Raw genomic sequence first — 16,698 nt, 5'->3', positions numbered from 1 at the left:
ACTGTTAATTTTTTTAAAAAAATAAAACATTCTTATAGGAAAAGCCTGAAACAGCTCTTTAGGTACTTACCATAAGACATAGTGACACATAACAGACACAAAAATCCCTGTATCACAATTAATTATATAAATAAAAGATTAATCAGTAATTATCCTGATACTTACCGGTACTTTCAATTCAGTAATCATTTGAGGTAGTTTAAGGGAAACAGGGGACGTGGGTGGCGCTGTGGGTAAAACCTCAGCGCCTAGGACTTGCCGATCGTATGGTTGGCGGTTCGAATCCCCGTGGCGGGGTGAGCTCCCGTTGTTCGGTCCCAGCTCCTGCCCACCTAGCAGTTCGAAAGCACCCTTAAGTGCAAGTAGATAAATAGGTACCACTTTATAGCGGGAAGGTAAACGGCGTTTCCATGTGCTGCGCTGGTGCAGGCTCGCCAGAGCAGCTTCGTCACGCTCGCCACGTGACCCGGAAGTGTCTTCGGACAGCGCTGGCCCCCAGCCTCTTAAGCGAGATGGCCGCACAACCCCAGAGTCGGTCACAACTGGCCCGTACGGGCAGGGGTACCTTTACCTTTAAGGGAAACAGATGTACGGAGTTGCTGGACTGAATCGAGTGAACAAGAAATGAATTATTGTTGTAGTTGTTACAGCACAGGAATGTAGTGTTCCTATATTTGCAGCATAAATAAAATGATTTATAAGTAGTCAACAAATTACATTGCAGACAAAGGTCATGAGAAATAGATCAGTGCAATAATACAAAAGTCTAAAAAGTTTACCCCTGTATGATAACAGGAGTACTAGGATACATAAGGAGATGTTGGTAGTGTTCTTTCCAGCGCAGTGCAATAGCTTCTTTATCTTTTAGAAGTGTGGTACCATCTGCTGAGCGTAGGGGGCATATGCCATGATTTGACCCATAGATGGTCCTCTCACAAATTCCACAAAAACAAGTTAGAGATGAGCTTGCAGTATCTCCAAATCTGGGAGAGTTGTGTACAGCTGTTAACCAAATGAAAAACAACAAAGCCAGTGGACCTGATGGGATACCTGCCGAAATCTTCAAAGTGGGTGGAACTGAACTTACACAACAATTTCACAAGCTCATTGAAAAAATCTGGGAAAGAGAAGTGATCCCATCAGACTTTAGGGATGCCAAAATTATCAGTCTCTTTAAAAAAAGGTGACAGAACTGATTGCAGAAACTATCAAGGCATCTCTCTATTAGCTCGGGCTGGCAAAATTCTTGCAAGGATCTTCACAAACCATCTCTTAACAATATCCGAGGTGACCCATCCTGAATACCAAAATGGTTTTCAACCTTCTAGGGGGACAGTGGACATGATTTTCACCGCTCGACAGCTTCAGGAAAAATGCAGAAAGCAAAACCAACCCCTGTATATGCCGTTTATCGACCTGACTAAGGCTTTTGACACTGTAAATCGTAATGCCCTGTGGACTGTCCTTCTGAAAATTGGCTGCCCAGATAAATTTGTAAACATCATTTGGCTCCTCCATGATAATATGACAGCAACCATTGTAGATAACAGTGGCTCTCAAAGTGAACCATTCACAGTGGGATCAGGTGTTAAACAGGGTTGTGTTATTGCCCCAACTCTATTTTCATTGTCATGATCCTATACTTTGTTGAAGGAAAACTCCCCACTGGGGTAGAAATCATATATCAAACAGATGGAAAGCTCTTCAATTTGAGGAGGCTGAAAGCAAAGAGTAAAGTTACCGTAACTTCCATCATAGAGCTTCAGTATGCTGATGACAATGTACTGTGTGCACGCTCTGAGGATGACCTCCAAACTATCCTAAATATCTTCACAGAAGCTTATAAAAAACTTGGCCTGTCGCTCAACATCCAAAAAACCAAAGTGCTGCACCAACAAGTACAAAATAATCCCTCTGCAGCACCACAAATCCAATTCAGTGGTGTAATGTTGGAAAATGTCAATCACTTCTCCTACCTAGGCAGTTATCTTTCCACAAGGGCCAACATTGATGCCAAAATCAAGCATCTCTTGAGCTCTGAAAGTATGGCTTTCTCCTGATTGAAGTGCAGAGTGTTTGAGGACCGGGACATTCGCAGGGAATCCAAAATGCTTGTTTACAAAGCTATTGTACTACCAACCTTACTGTATGCTTGTGAAACATGGACCACTTACAAACGCCATCTCCAACTTCTCAAAAGATTCCATCAACGGTGTTTCCGAAAAATCTTACACATCACTTGGGAAGACAGGCGAATTAATATCAGTGTACTGGATGAAGCAAAGATCACCAGTGTTGAAGCAATGATTCTTCAACATCAACTTCATTGGACTGGTCATGTTGTGCAGATGCCTGATTATCATCTTCCAAAGCAGCTACTCTATTGCACACTTAAAAATGAAAAGCGTAATGCTGTTGGTCAACAAAAGAGGTTTAAAGACTGTCTCAAGCCAAATCTTTAAAAATGTAGTATAAACAGCGACAACTGGGAAACAGTGGCCTGCGAGCGCTCCAGTTGGAGAACAGCCTTTACCAAAATTGTCATGGACTTTGAAGACACTCAAACTCAGAACACAAGGGAGAAACGTGCTAAGAGGAAGGCACGCTTGGCAAATCCACACCGTGATCAACTCCTGCCCGGGAACCAATGGCCCCACTGTGGAAAGACGTGTGGGTCCATAACTGGCTTCCACAGTCACTTACGGACTCATTGTTAAAACCGTGTTTATGGAAGACAATCTTAACTCGGCTACAAGTGATCACAGAAGAAGAAGAAGAAGAAGAAGAAGAAGAAGAAGAAGAAGAAGAAGAAGAAGAAGACGACTAGGATACATAATAAAGAAAAGCTTTAATTCAGCTTAAATCTCTGCAGCAATTTTATCTAAGGAATGCATGCAGGCATTAGTATTACTCAAGAGAAAACCAACAATTCCTGCAAGTTTAAGAATACTCCCACTGCTTTATATTAGTAAACAAAAAACTGGAATATGAGAAAATGTCAAATGCAAATAGGATTGTCCTTGGATTTGTTTTATTCCTTCTCATTTAAATTTTAGAAAGATGAGAGAAAGTTATACAGCCAACATGGCACCATTTCATTTTGCAATAATAATAATTGCAAAGGCAAAAATTACTAGCCTCATAATACTTTGCATAATTAACTCAATCAATGCCAACATTGATTGTTTTAGTAGAACTTCATCCTATGTGTTGTGGGGAACCTTCTTTTATAAGTAGAAAGGGATTGTGATTTGCTTGTCATCCCAAAATTGTTTGAACCATTTCTAACCTAATTCAGACCTAGTACAAGTGCACATTCTCTGACATGTTCAAATAGCCTAGGTTAATTTTTCAGATTTGTCATATCCCAGCTTATCTGAGTTTCTGTAGCTGTGCTCAGGCATTAAAAGAAAGCGTGAAGACAGGTAGACGGGTGTGCATGTTGGCTCCACACCCTATCCTTCATTGGAAAGAAAGGTATGAAGTGGACTTGTAAGTCCACTCAGTTGAATGTCCTTGGACGTTTCCCTGCAGTTGCAAATCCTTGCATTATCGAGCTTCCTGATTGTTTGAAGGCTTGTAAATTCATTCAGCTGAATGTGCTAACAAGCACCCCTTAGGTTTTCCTCCTCAGGGCAACAAGGTCCAAAGTCGAGCAGTGTTGGAGATGGGGGCATCGTATGTGCCTGAGTGTCCCATGTCTTCATGTACTCACATGCTCTTTGAACATCTGAACAGGGCTAGTATCTGATTTGTTTGTTTTTTTAGTATTTGACACAAGCAGTTCAAGCTTCCACAGTTAGCTGAGAAGTATCTCTTTATCCTAAGTCACGTGCGTTTGAACTACATTTACAAAACCATATTGGATTCAAGAGATAATTTCTCAGCAAGCATTCTACTTCTTGAAGTTAGAATTTGTTTCCAATACCTCTTAGCTTTTTTACATTTTCACCAGCATTCATCACACCCCCCTCCCACTTAAATGGTTTTGCTGTAATTTTAACAGTGCCTGGAGTCATATTAACAGTTTTATTTTAAAGACATAGCAGCTGTATACATGTTTCTCTGTTTCCACATACATTGCCACATTTCTGTTTATGTATCTGTATGAAAATCTGTCTTCCATTTTGTGATGTATCCTTAATGTTCAATAAAATATAATAGATCTGTGACTACATTGATTTTTAACTATTATTTGTTCTAACTGGACCAGTGGTCTGAGGCTGCCACTTCTTTGTTCAGTCCAGTGCTGCAGAAATGGCATCTTTGGGAAGTACTCTAAAAGAACAATCTGAGGCTGTCCATCTCTTCCTCAACTTCTGTATAGCAGAACACCACTTTGCATCCAGTGTAACACTAACAAAATCCCTGCTTATTAAAACATGGGAGAGATCTGCCCAGCCTTATTGCAGCAGGAATTTTAAAAAGGAAATTAATTATTTTTCTGAGCTATGTCTCTCCAATACAGTGGTACCTCGGGTTAAGTACTTAATTCGTTCCGGAGGTCCATTCTTAACCTGAAGCACCACTTTAGCTAATGGGGCCTCCTGCTGCTGCCGCGCCGCTGGAGCACAATTTCTGTTCTCATCCTGAAGCAAAGTTCTTAATCTGAAGCACTATTTTAGGGTTAGTGGAGTCTGTAACCTGAAGCGTATGTAACCTGAAGCGTAGACTCATACTCCCTGTCTTCACCATTTGTCTTCTGTTTTAGAATGAAACTAGAGGAGTGACTCTACTGATAGGAGCATTTTTGCAAACTATCTAGCTGTCCCTTCCTGAAGTACTTCAACTCTGTCCTTTATCCAGTTTAATAGCTTTTAGCTAATATTTTTTTAATTTTAATATGTTCAGATACTGGTAGAAGTGGTGTATTTCCCCCCCCCTTCCCCCTCAGGAGTTAAGCAGAGAAGGAAATGTGAATTTTTTCTCCATGCTTGCTATGTTTCTAATAATTATCTCCTCTCTCCCCCAAACACAGCAATGCTGTGTGGATTTTTAAAGATCTTCACATTAAATGCATAGATTCATTTAACTCCACATCTTATTTTGCCTGAGCAAAAGAATCTGTCAGTGGAACAGATTCCCATGAGAGGCGGTGGACTCTCCCTCCTTGGAGGTTTTGAAGCAGAGGTTGGATGGCTGTCTGTCTTAGATGATCTACTGTAGTTGAGATTCCTGCATTGTAGGGGGTTGGACTAGATGACCCTCAGGGTCCCTTCCAACTCCACACTTTGATGATTCTACAACCACTGAACCACAATACCATTAAAAAAAATTATATCTGTACAGTAGAAGAAAAAGGTTGAACAACCAAAAGACTGACTAAGGAAAGCTTTTCTTCATTACCTTTTATTATGTTTTTATAAATTAATCTGCTCTTCAACCAGAATGTTCCCAGGGCATTTGAGAAGAATTGTTTTTGTTTCAAGATACATCCATACAAAATAAGCAAGTAATCTGACTTTCCAGATGGAGTTAAATAACCTAATGAAATGCAGAAGAAGCAAATAAAATTAGTAGGTAAGTGACCACATTAGGGGAATTAGGTTACTCAGAGAATCAGAAAAGAATGAGGCAGGAAAGAAAGCTCAAAGCCCAATTTAATTGTGTGTGTGTTTAAGTAAGATATTAACAAAGCTAACTGCAGAGAATAATAAACAAGAAGTTACCCCTGTTAACTGAGATATGCCCACCTTCACCCAAATATCTTCACAGTGGATATGCAGAACAGTAGGGTGGTTCTAAAACCTTCATATTCAAAGATGTTTTAAAAGGTATTTTGCATAGAATTATGTATGGATGTGTCTCTGGTGCTTTGACTCATGGAATTGGCTGATTGGGTCAAATCAATATGTGAAATTCAACCTCTTATAATTTCTCTTCATTAGTCTTCTCTTTTCTCTGCTCTATTCCTTAAGCTTCCTCCTTCACTGCTTTTTCATTGAGTTCCTATTTCTCATTTTGCGGACAAATTCCTTGCTCTGAATTCCTTGTTCCGTATCTTTCCTTCTTCCTGGTCCACAGCCTGCCTTGCAGAGCTGCTGTCTATTGCTTCCTTGGGAAGTTTTAATCCCAGCTAAACTGACAACATCCCCTTCCACAACATCAAGGATAGCTAACTTGTGGTCTTCCAGATGTTGGTGGACTACTGCTTCCATCATCCCTCACCATTAATGGCTGGAGCTGTTGGGAGTTCACTAACATCTGGAGGACAACAGATTAGCCACATTGGGCATCAAAGAAGCTCAGCTGCCTGATGGCTTTGTACCCTGAGCACTTTAATTTCTGTGAACTTTTCAGGTCAGCGGCATCTCAAATTTCAGTGGTGCACTATGTGACGCCAAAATCCACCACCCCCTTGCCTTCTCCTGGATGTCATAGTTGTGGCGGCTCAGAAGCTGTGTGCCCAGTGTGACTGCAGCAGTTGCGTTCCCTAGATCTGCCTTTGTTCAGGTCATCACAGCAGCTCAGCCAATGAGTGTCAGAGGCTTCACTGACCAAGTCATGATACAATGTTGATGTTGTTTTAAATAGATGTAGCTAGTTTGTACTTTTCCCAAAATGTTAATTAAAAAAAATGAATTCAATGAAAAGAAGAAGGGAAACTTACTGCACTTTTCTTTAAGCATGGAAAGTGTACCAGGTTATTGAGTCAACAAAGGCCTGAAAATGACATTCCACGTTGAGGTCTCACAAGGGTGCCAACTTGAATAAAATACTGAGGGGTGTGTGTAAGTAAGCTCCACCCTGCACAATTGATCAAAATATGTGGCGCGTGCACACCATTTGAATAGCAATGGCCATCAACTTTTGGGGGAGCATGGTCCCGACAAATAGTTTGGGGTGGGGGCTGAAGGGACCTCAGCCCTTAGGAGTTGGCTCCTGTGAGATCTCATCTTTTGCAACAGAAGATAACATGGAGTTGTGTGTTCTTCCCTTCCCAAGCTCCATACAGTTGGTAATCACATAACATCACAACACATTACTGTAGGTGCATTTAGCAAGACAATTACTGAAGGGGCAAACCAAATACATATATAGAGGATACCTTACATCACACAAAAAGGAAGTGGAATGCAAGAGAGGCAGGGCATCTGTGCCTTAATATGCTACTACTGCTCATATTGTAGAACAAAGTATTTAACAATGGTCAGGAATCTATTTTCTCATCTGCAAGAAGTTGTTGTTGTTGTATAGCTGGTTCTTAATTTTGACTTTTTGCAGGCCATTTTCCCTCATACAAGGGATACGGGTGGCGCTGTGGTCTAAACCACTGAGCCTCTTGGGCTTGCTGATCGGAAGGTCGGTAGTTCGAATCCCTGTGACGGAGTGAGCTCCCGTTGCTCAGTCCCTGCTCCTGTCAACCTAGCAGTTCGAAAGCATGCCAGTGCAAGGAGATAAATAGGTACTGCTCCGGCAGGAAGATAAACGGTGTTTCCATGCGCTGCTCTGGTTTCGCCAGAAGCAGCTTAGTCATGCTGGCCACATGACCCATAAAAACTGTCTGTGGGCGAACACCGGCTCCCTCGGCCAGTAAAGCGGAATAAGTGCTACAACCCCAGAGTCGTTCGCGACTGGACTTAACTGTCAGGGGTCCTTTACCTTTGCCTTTACCTTCTCTAATACAATGTATTCCAGTATGCTATTGTGGTGGGATAATGAGCTGCTTGTGCGTTGAAACTCGATCCCTCAGAGCTCACTCAGTCTAGTGAAACCCTGCCTTGAGAGGAGCCCTTGAGCATGGCTCCCTCAGTCGCTGGTAGAATCTGACAGTGGGCGTTTGCGGAAGCGTTTCCAACATAAAAGCTGTTTCACAGACATGCGCCTCCTGGATTCCCTGCGTGACAGCTTCCGGCGGGGGGTGGGAGTTCTTAAGGGCTGTTCTGATACCTCCTCGCTGTTCCCACTGGAAGTATCCCAGAGCCTCCCCTCCGACTCCCCTTCCTTTGGAGCTCTAGCACTCCCCCTACTGGTTCCCTCCTCTGCTGAAGAAGAGGCTCTCCTATTCTCCTGAAGCCTTCTCACCACCTGTCCTTCCGATGGCAGTTCCCTGACATCCACCTCCCCCCCAGGACCCCCTTCACCCCCTCCCGCCTCTTTTCTTACTGGCGGCGAGGACGGAAATCCCTGGAAGGAACTCCCCTCGTCCTCCGAGGATTCAAACACTTCTAACCACGGCCTACCGCCTCTTTCCCCCTCTTCCTCTTCTTCGTCGGAATCTGTTTCCACCTCCACTTCCGACTCTGGGAACCCTTCAAATTCCCCTTCCTCATCTGTAGTCCCGAAGTGTTCCCTCCTAAACCTTGCCACTGGTTGTGGTTTACTTGGGAAACGCCGATGAAACGTTTCTATTAAAATCTCGTCTTTGACTTCCTCTGCCGGTACCCATGCGTTTTCTGACTCTTCCTCCCCCTCCCATTCTACCAAGTATTCCACCTGATTCCCCTTCCACCTGGAATCAATGATCCCCGCCACATCCATGTTGCGTTCTCTCTCTTCTATGACGGGTGTCCGGGTGACCTCCCTCTCATGTTCCCCCCACTCACACCCCTCTCTGTATGGCGACAGTAATGACCTGTGAAATACTGGATGCAATTTCATGTGACTGGGCAATCGGAGTTTGAACGCTACTGGGTTCACCTGCTGTATGACCTCAAAGGGTCCCAACCGTTTGGGTCTCAATTTCTTACACCCTCCCTTGAACGGCAGTCCTTGGGTGGATAGCCACACCCGGTTACCCACCCTTATGGTTTCGCCTTCCCTCCTATTTCTGTCAGCTTGCTTCTTATATTCTTCTTTGGCTTTCTCTAAGTTGAGTTGGAGCTGACGGTGGATCGCTTCCATCTCTTCAACAAAATTTTCCGCTGCAGGTACACTCCACCTCCCCCCGCCCTCCCCTGGAAACGCCCGAGGATGACACCCATAATTGGCTAGAAAGGGACTCATCCCGGTGGACACGTTCTCCGCGTTGTTGTAGGCAAATTCTGCCAGAGGTAACCAGTCCACCCAATCCGTTTCTCTGTCCTTTACATAACACCTAAGATATTGTTGCAAAACCCCGTTTGCCCTTTCTGCTTGCCCATTTGTTTCTGGGTGTCTGGCGGTGGAAAAACTTACCTCCACATGCAACATGCTCATTAGTTTCCTCCAGAACCTAGAAGTAAATTGTTTTCCTCTGTCGCTCAAAACCCTCAAGGGGGCGCCATGCAACCTAAAAATGTGCTCCACAAACAACCTTGCGGTTTCTTCCGCTGTCACTGCATGTGAACAAGCTATAAAGTGGCACATCTTAGTTAGTAGATCTACCACCACCATGACCGCGGTTTTCCCTTTGGATCTCGGTAGATCGGTCATGAAGTCTATGGATACCATCTCCCATGGCCTTTCTGGGGTGGGTAAGGGTTCTAATAACCCCGCTGGCGCCAACCTCTCTCCCTTTGCTCTTTGGCACCTGTCGCATCCCCTGACATACTCCCGCACGTCCTCCCGCACCTTGGGCCACCAAAACTCCCTGGTAACCAACCACATGGTTTTGTGTTGCCCGAAGTGCCCCGCCGTGGGGCTGTCATGCAACTGCTTAAGCACCCGCCCTCTTAGTTCCCCACCTGGTATGTAGAGCGCCCCTTTGTAATATAGTTTTCCGTTCTTTTCCTCAAACCCCCCTGCGTCCTCACCTGTCTCCCTGAGTTCCCTAAGTTTCTCTTGGGCATATTCATCGTTTTCAATACCCTCTACCAGTTCTCTTTGCCCCACCAATGCCGCCCCACAAACCCAGTGGTCCTCTGAGATGATATGTCTTTCTTCCGCCCCTCCTTCCCCCTCCAAGTACTCCGGTTTTCTGGAGAGAGCGTCCGCCCTGACATTCTCAGCCCCTGGCACGTAGCGAATCTCAAAATTGAACTTGGAGAACTCTTGCGCCCATCTTACTTGTCTCTGGTTCAACACTCGGGCTGTCCTCCAGTATTCTAGATTTTTGTGGTCTGTCCGCACTTGAACCTTGTGTTGCGCTCCAATCAACAGGTGTCTCCATCTCTTGAACGCTTCGTGGACAGCGAGTAATTCTCTGTCGAACACTGTATAATTCCTCTCAGACTTGTTCAATTTCCTCGAGAAGAAGGCACACGGCCTCCATTCCGACGTATTCGCTCCTGGCTGCAGAAGCACGGCCCCCACCGCTCTGTCAGACGCGTCGGTTTCCACCCTCATCGGCTGCTGCAGATCCACGTGTAAGAGTTGTTCTTCCGAAGCAAACGCCCTCTTTAAACTTTCGAAAGCTCGCTGCGCTTCTTCCGTCCAGACAAATTTCTTCTTACTGCTGAGACAATCCGTGATGGGGGCTGTTAAATGGGCGAAGTTCTTGATGAACTTCCGATAGAAGTTTCCGAACCCCAAAAACCTCTGCACATCTTTCTTAGTTTTCGGTGTCCTCCATTCCAGCACCGCTTGCACCTTGCTAGGATCCATGGCCAGCCCCTTGTCCGACAACCGGTACCCAAGGAATTCCACCTCTCTGGTGTGGAACTGACACTTCTCCAGTTTCACCCACAGCTGGTTTTCTTGCAGTTTGCTCAGTACTTCTCGCACATCTCGCACATGCTGCTCTTCATCCTCCGAGTACACCAGTACATCGTCCAAGAACGCAGCGCAGTTCTTGTACAGCAATGGTCCCAGTACGTGATTCATGAATGATTGAAATACTGCGGAACCCGCCTGGAGGCCGAAGGGCATAACGCAGTACTCAAATGCCCCCAAGGGGGTGAACATAGTGGTTTTCCACTCATCTCCCTTTCTCATACGTATCAGGTTATACGCCCCCCTCAGGTCCAGCTTGGTAAAAATCTTCCCTTTTCTCACCCGGGTCAGAATGTCATCGATTCTGGGCATAGGGAAGCTCACGGGTTCGGACACTGCGTTTAGGGCCCTGAAATCCACAATTAATCTCGGTTTGTCCGAGTTTTTTTTGTCTACAAAGAACACTGGACTACCCCCCACCGCTCGTGACTCCCTGATGAACCCACGCTTGAGGTTTTTGTCAATAAACTCCCTTAGCTCCTGCATTTCTCTGTCAGACATTGCATACACCTTGCCCACTGGCAATTGCGCCCCTGGAAGTAAGTTGATTTGGCAGTCAAAGGGTCTGTGCGGGGGTAGTTTATCTGCTTCCCTTTCGCTGAAGACGTCGGCAAAATCTGCATATTGTCGTGGTACCCTACCTTGTTCCATTGCTTCTATCTTTGCTAACGTGGCCTGAGTCCCTACTTGGCCCCCTCTTTCTGTGCAGTGTCCCATACAATGTGCTGACCCAAAGGAAACCACTCTCTGGTGCCATCCCACAAGCGGATCATGCAGCGCTAGCCAGCTCATCCCCAAAATGATGGGCGCTCCTCCCAACGTGGCTATATTAAACGCTATCCGTTCTGTGTGTCTTGCCACCCTCATTGTCATGGGGACAGTTTGCTGGTCTACTTCTCCCCCCAACAGCGCCCTCCCATCAATCGTGGTCACCTGCAGGGGATTTTTTAAAGGAATGGTTTGTATCTGATGGGCGGCTGCAAACTCCTTACTCATAAAGTTGCAGGAGCTGCCTGAGTCTAGTAACGCCTTCACTTTTAGTGGGTGTCCGTTTGCCAGCTCCAGCAATACCTCTATTACAAGAGCTGGTCTTGGGGGTTCTGGCGTGGGCACATTTACTGTTCCTTGGCCTGGCTGCTGTGCCCCGTCGGTGGCAGCCAGGCGTTGGCTTTTACTTGCTCCTTAGCTCCTTCTCCCTCCTCCCCAACAGCTCCCGCCATTCCTTGCCATTCCTTTCTTTGCGGACAAACTCTGGCAAAATGACCTGGCTGTTGGCAGAGAAAACATTTCTTGGCGCCTTTTCCCTCCTTCTTCCGCCCTTCACTGGGGTTTGAAATTGCGCGCGCGCGCGCTGTTCCGATTTCCATCGGCTCTGCTGGCAGAGAAGGCTGCTCTGGCATCTCTGGAATGAGGAAATCCCTCCAACGCTCCCCTTTCCCTTCCCGCTTCTCCAAGGCTCTGGCCTCCTGGCGTGAGCCTATGGCCAGCGCTGATTTAGTCAGAAGGTCCATAGACTCCGCCCTGGGCCCCCGGGAAAGTTCGTCTTTCACTGCCGAAGATAGTCCTTCTTCGAACAGCATTTGTATCGGTTCCGCTGACAAATCCCATCCTAATTTATGGATCAACATGGTGAACTCAGTCCAGTACTCACGGACAGATCGGTTCCCTTGTTTACACGCCATTAACTGCCTGCGCGCCACTCCCTGCTCAATCTCGCTGGAAAACATCAGATCCATGGCGCGAAAAAACTTCCTTGTGTCCCTTAGGGCTTCATTATTGGCTGCCATTAGTGGTCTCACCCAATCTCTGGCCGGGCCTTCGAGATGCCCAATCACAAAAGCAACCCTCGAATCCTCATCAGGAAAATCATCAAACTGCAGATTGAGGGCATATTGCATCTCAGTCCTGAAGGCTTGATAATTCCTGGGATCACCCCCAAACTTCTGCACCAGTCCTGGCACTTTCCTCGAGAGCTGGACGGCTTTCCCCTTTTCCGCATCATGAGCCCTCCTCTCCTCCAACCTCGCCGTTTGCAGAGCTAACTGTACCTCCAACATCCTGTACCTTTCTTCCAGGCTGGGACCGGCTGCAGCTGCTCCCCCATCTCCTGCTCCGGCTGGGTTGCTCATGATGCCTCTCTTTGCACAAGCTGCTTTCAGGGACTGTCAGATTGCTGTGGTGGGATAATGAGCTGCTTGTGCGTTGAAACTCGATCCCTCAGAGCTCACTCAGTCTAGTGAAACCCTGCCTTGAGAGGAGCCCTTGAGCATGGCTCCCTCAGTCGCTGGTAGAATCTGACAGTGGGCGTTTGCGGAAGCGTTTCCAACATAAAAGCTGTTTCACAGACATGCGCCTCCTGGATTCCCTGCGTGACAGCTTCCGGCGGGGGGTGGGAGTTCTTAAGGGCTGTTCTGATACCTCCTCGCTGTTCCCACTGGAAGTATCCCAGAGCCTCCCCTCCGACTCCCCTTCCTTTGGAGCTCTAGCACTCCCCCTACTGGTTCCCTCCTCTGCTGAAGAAGAGGCTCTCCTATTCTCCTGAAGCCTTCTCACCACCTGTCCTTCCGATGGCAGTTCCCTGACAGCTATTTTCACTAACATATTCATTTATATCAACAATGCACACTAGTATATACATTTTTGTGCACATTACTTTGTTGCAGAACAGCGTTGGAAAATTCAGAATGTTTCAGGTTAGGTATATCCATTATTTTACTGTGAACTTAATAAAATCTCTTCTCTACCAGTACTCAAACCATAAACTGATGGCTTTTACAAATGCCTGCACACGTTTGACCCACAAAACTTTACACAGCCCAACCAATCAGATATGTACAGTGGTACCTTGGTTCTCAAACTTAATCCGTTCCGGAAGTCTGTTCCAAAGCCAAAGTGTTCCAAAACCAAGGCGCACTTTCCCATAGAAAGGAATTTAAAACGGATTAATCCATTCCAGACTTTTAAAACCAACCCCTAAAACAGCAATTTAACATGAATTTTACTATCTAATGAGACCATTGAGCCATAAAATGAAAGCAATAAACAACGTACTGTACTATAAAATAAATAAGACAGTATTGTAGAAGATAAAAATTAAAAGTATTATTTTTTTTCTTACCTGCACTGATGATAGTCATTGTTTGGGTGGGGGGCTTTTATCCATTTCCGCAGTTAGACAATCAATCCATCAGTAGCTGAACTGGGTTCCACACAGTCACAGAAATAAATTAACTGAAAAAGGCTCAAAAACAAAAATGCAAAATCAATAGCAAAAACAAAAGCGCCAAACTTAATCCATTCTGGAAGTCCGTTTGACTTCTGAAATGTTTGAAAACCAAGATGCAGCTTCTGATTTGTGCAGGTGCCCCGGAAACAACAACTAACAACTGCATTGGACATTCGGCTTCTGAAAAATGTTTGGAAACCGGAACCCTTACTTCTGGGTTTTTGGTGTTTGGGAACCAAGGCGTTTGAGAACCAAGGTACCACTGTATTTTCAGTCTGTCTGGTTCTTGATGATACCTTTAATGTTGCAGTTTTCAGGCAGGCAGCGAAACTAAAGGCCTATGAATGCTCTGGAAGGTGACATATGTGGCTGTGATCATTCTGATGGGTCATACGTTATGCAGGCCTTTTACACGTCTTAATACCAGCACTAAGTTAAGATAACAAGTTGTATTGCAGTTAATACGGTTTTCAGAAAGTTAGTGGGTTGCAGTGAATCCACACTTGGACTGGAGTTACCTGCATTCAAAATCTTCACTTAAACCATAAAACCTGGGCCAGTAATTCAGTTTAATTGGCCTCCCAGGCTTGTTTCAAAGATAAAATGGGATAAAGCACTGTAGTTACTTGTGGGGAAATAAAGGATGTAATTTACTGAGGCACTTGCAGAGGTGAGAATGCCAGCTTAATGTAATATAATAATAGGGTAATAAGAGTCTGTGAACATCCCACGTGCTGTAAGTATATCATTGGCAACACTGGGTCCCCTCAGCCCAAGGACTGAGGGATTTCAAAACCTTTGTAAGAGAATTCACAGGCAATTATATGGTCCCTTTTATCACTACCACTAGAAAGCCCATAGTAAATTATCTACAAATGATGTATTTTTATGAGCGCCAAAGAGCAACAGTTGTGTAAATTCAAACAATAGCTGCTTCAAGCAGACTTGCTTCATATTTTGTTATCTACAATTATCTATAATTTTATATCCTTATTTTGCTTGTTGCAGAGAATAAAAAGCAAACCTCATATCAGTTTGCAACAGTGGAGAGCTTTGAGGAAAACGGTTGCTTCTTATATGCTGTTGACTTTGCCTGTTTCAAGCATGGATCCTTAACCTTCCATTCCACAGACTGACGCCATGTTCTGTCCCAATTGCAGTCTGCTATGTCTTCTCCATGGGCGTGGGACTAGATCGTGATGTTCTGCAAGTATTTACGTGTCTGGTGTTTATTTTATTTATTTCATAAAATTTATATACTGCTTGATCGTAAAAGGAAACCACCACAAAGTGTTTGATATGAGGGTTTAGCATAGTTTCCCCCACGGCATAGACCTTCCAAGTAGGATGTCAGTCTTTTGTTCCCAAATATCTACTATTGAGTTCCATGACATTGAGATCTATATTTTCCTAGTTTATTTTATTTGGAATACTTATATTTGGAATACTTATTATGGAAGTTTGAGACTATAATTAGAGTAGATATGTTCACCTAATATCAAAGAAGGTAGTGATATTTTACTTTGCCATGCTTTATCCATGGGTCTAAATTGCACTCTTTTCATTTTCAGATGACTTCACAAAAGGGTAGGACAGTTTCAAACAAAAAATAATCAAGTTAGTTTAGCCTGCAATCCTATACACTGGAGTAAGCTCCACTGAACTTAGTGTGTCTTAATTCTGGGTAGACATGTACAGATTGCACTGTGTTATGCACAAAGAAAGGTGTGGTTATAAGGTGAACTTGGAATGTGCAGAAATTCTATTCTCTTTAGAAACTGCTAGTCATAACTTCTTACGAACGCCTTCCCTTCCAGTTTCTTAGAGAGGAGTATTCACTTCACAGTTCATTCCAAGCAAAATGTCATTAATATTTCTGAATGGGGCTTGAACTCCTTGTGTACAGCCAAACAAACAAAACAGCTAGGGTGAAATACTTGGAAATGAGCTGATTGTATCCCATTGATGTGAATTTAATCATGTCAGTTACACTGCACTTGGGGTCACTTGAACTGTAGATTACAGGTAGAAATTGAGTTTACTTTTAAAGTATATTTCAAGGCGACAACCCTTTATATAGCTGCAGCTCCTTTTCACCATATCAAGATTATTTTTTTAAAAAATGAAGGCAAATCTATGTTGAAGCTCATTAAAAGTATTTCAGAATGTTACAAATAATAATAAACAAACTTTTTTAAAAAAATAATGAGGTGCAGACTTTGTGGCTAAAAAGGTAAAAGCTGTTGCTAGTCATAACTTCTTACGAACGCCTTCCCTTCCAGTTTCTTAGAGAGGAGTATTCACTTCACAGTTCATTCCAAGCAAAATGTCATTAATATTTCTGAATGGGGCTTGAACTCCTTGTGTACAGCCAAACAAACAAAACAGCTAGGGTGAAATACTTGGAAATGAGCTGATTGTATCCCATTGATGTGAATTTAATCATGTCAGTTACACTGCACTTGGGGTCACTTGAACTGTAGATTACAGGTAGAAATTGAGTTTACTTTTAAAGTATATTTCAAGGCGACAACCCTTTATATAGCTGCAGCTCCTTTTCACCATATCAAGATTATTTTTTTAAAAAAATGAAGGCAAATCTATGTTGAAGCTCATTAAAAGTATTTCAGAATGTTACAAATAATAATAAACAAACTTTTTTAAAAAAATAATGAGGTGCAGACTTTGTGGCTAAAAAGGTAAAAGCTGTTGCTCCTGGGGACTATGCTCTTGTTTGCAGGATGCTGAGTGAGACCAGCCCTGCCTCCCTTGCGGCTGAAATTATGAATGTTGCTACTGTTTGGGATTGCTCTGTTGCACTCAGGACTTGCCCACACCTCTGCTTGTTCTGCCTCTTTCCTTTGGGAATCTGAACCAACATCAATTGCTTTTCCCCCCTG

The sequence above is a fragment of the Podarcis cretensis genome (genome assembly GCF_951804945.1).
Source record: "Podarcis cretensis genome assembly, chromosome: 9".
In the NCBI taxonomy this organism is placed as follows: Eukaryota; Metazoa; Chordata; class Lepidosauria; order Squamata; family Lacertidae; genus Podarcis; species Podarcis cretensis.
Note: the sequence above shows the minus strand (reverse complement) of the source record.